Genomic DNA, 2,437 nt, shown 5'->3' on the forward strand with positions numbered 1-2,437 from the left:
ATATATATATATATATATATATATATATATATATATATATATATATATATATATATATATATATAATATTCCCTAATATATATTAATTAAATAATTAATTAATTTTTACTATTATTGACAAATATTACTACCAATTAATTAATTAATTAATTAATTAAGTAATTTAGGGTTTAGGGTTTAGGGTTTAGGGTTTAGAAAGAGGTTATGCATGCAGCAGCGAGCTGTACATACACCGCGCCAGCCCCTCAATGGCTTGTGGGGTGCATCGTTTCCCTCGTTTTGTTATTGCTATTGATTTTATTTTTATTATTTTTATTTTTTTAGTTTTTTTGTATACCCCTAGCAAACAGAAAATATATTTCAAGTTGAGTCGAAGACAGCAGGGGGGGTGTTTTTGCCTGTATTACAAAACAAAAAAAATAAAAAAAAAAGAAAGAAACAGAAAAACAAACAAACAAAAAGCAAACAAATAAACAAATAAATAAATAAATAAATAAACAGACAAACAAACAAACAGTAATCTTTGTTGAGAAAAAGCCTCGCGAAGAAATATATAATAATATATTAAATCCCTGCATGCGTTTGCATGCAACCAGCGAAAAATTTTTGTTTGTTTTGTTTTGTTGAAATTACAAAAGATATCGCCCATAGGAATTTGTGGTGACGTTCTCTGTGGCTAGCTGCAGCTAGCTACTGCAGCTAGCTACTGCAGCTAGCTATCAATGATGGCTAGCTGTAGCTAGCTGCAGTAGCTAGCTCACTGCATGGTTTTTGTTGCAAGTTTATATAGTACGAAATGACTTGAAAATATTTTTTCTGTTTCTGCTTGCATGCAGCTCGGCCCCTGCTGGGTAAAAAAGTGTAGATAACAGCAGCAGTGTTTTCTGTGTTTTTATGCTGCATACATCAAAAGGGGTTTTGTTGGGTTATTAATTTTTTTTAATTGGGTTTTAATGTTTGTATGGGGGTCGCTTCGTAGCAGCAGCAGCAGCAAGCAGTACCAATACAAATTCTGTTTCAGTACATACCATCTACGCCGTATGCAGCAACAGGCCTTTATGTTACAGTGCTGTGAAAGATATATCTATATAATAAAAAAATAAAAAAAAATATTTTTTAATGAATTGTTCTTTCTCTGCTTTCCTGGGTTCATTGCATTCATGATGGTATACACTGCACGCGCTGGAGAGAGGCGGTATTACTCTTGTCAGTTGCTTGCTTTCTTCTTCTTTTTAATTAAATTAGATTTATATTTATTGTGAAACGGAGCTGTTCGGTGGCATTCGTCATAAATGCAGGATTCGTTTTCGTGGGGTTACTGTGGACTCGCTGCTGCAGGAATCTGCTCTCGCCTTGCTGCATTTTGTTTAACTTTGAGTTGAAACAAAAGATAGAATGTTGTGAAATATTTATTACAATGAAATTAATATATTATTAATTACTTTTATTTCACATTTCTCCTCTTTTCATGGCTGAATACAGATGGACCGTCGGTACGACCAGTGCGTCGGTGGCGCCGTACAGAAAGCGAATTCAAGAAGGCGTTGCATGCGGGAAATTTGCGGAATCTTCGTGAAATATATTAAATAAACTCATTAAATAAATAAAAATAAATTTATTTCAACTTTTAGGTTGTTTAGAATGGAGATAAAGGGGGCTGGCTGGCTCCGCCTGTCACCGCAACCCCGCGGCGTGCAGGTCATCCTAGCTGCACAGCACAGAAACCTTTAGCTTTCCTTGTGTTTTCATGAATGAATTTCTGGTTTTACCGTCTCATTTGTTTTCTTGGCTTCGTCTGCTGAAATTAATGTAATTTAAGACGGGTATTTCCCATATTCGGGGGCTGAAACTGCATTTTTTCGTTACCGGGCGGCGGGAGCACTGCAGCACTCTGCGGCACTGCCCGTGGTCATCTGTAAGCTTTCTTGCAACATTTCAGTATTTCTTCTCGTTGCGTTTTTTCTTGGTTTCGACTTGAAAACATATATTTCATATTTCCCCCAATTAAATACGGTAATTCCAGCTGTGTCACGCCGGCTGCGGTGTACAGGGAACTGTAACTGCACGTCTGCCTGCGACGCACGAGCAGCTCATTCAATATAATCTTTCTGCTGCTGCGTGCCGCTTTCTTCGGATTCTTTTCGGTTTTTTTGAGGCTATATTTCTTTCTGAAGCTGCGCAAAGTATTTTTTTCTCAAAAGGGGTCATTGAATCCCCCTTCATCACCAGGTGTTCGTGTAGCGGCGCTCGCTATATATACAGGCGTTGCCTGGCGGTATCTGCAGCAGGAACTGAGATAAACGCTCCATAAAACTGCTGATCCAGGAGCGTCTTTGTGCGTTTTTGCTTTCTGACCTCCCGCGTGTTTTTCTTTCCCTCGGATAGCTCTTGATCGTGCTGACGGCTGAGTTGTTGCAGCCCCCCCCCCCCCCCCCCC

This window comes from Eimeria mitis, genomic scaffold (genome assembly GCF_000499745.2).
Source record: "Eimeria mitis Houghton genomic scaffold, Emh_scaff966, whole genome shotgun sequence".
Taxonomy (NCBI): domain Eukaryota; phylum Apicomplexa; class Conoidasida; order Eucoccidiorida; family Eimeriidae; genus Eimeria; species Eimeria mitis.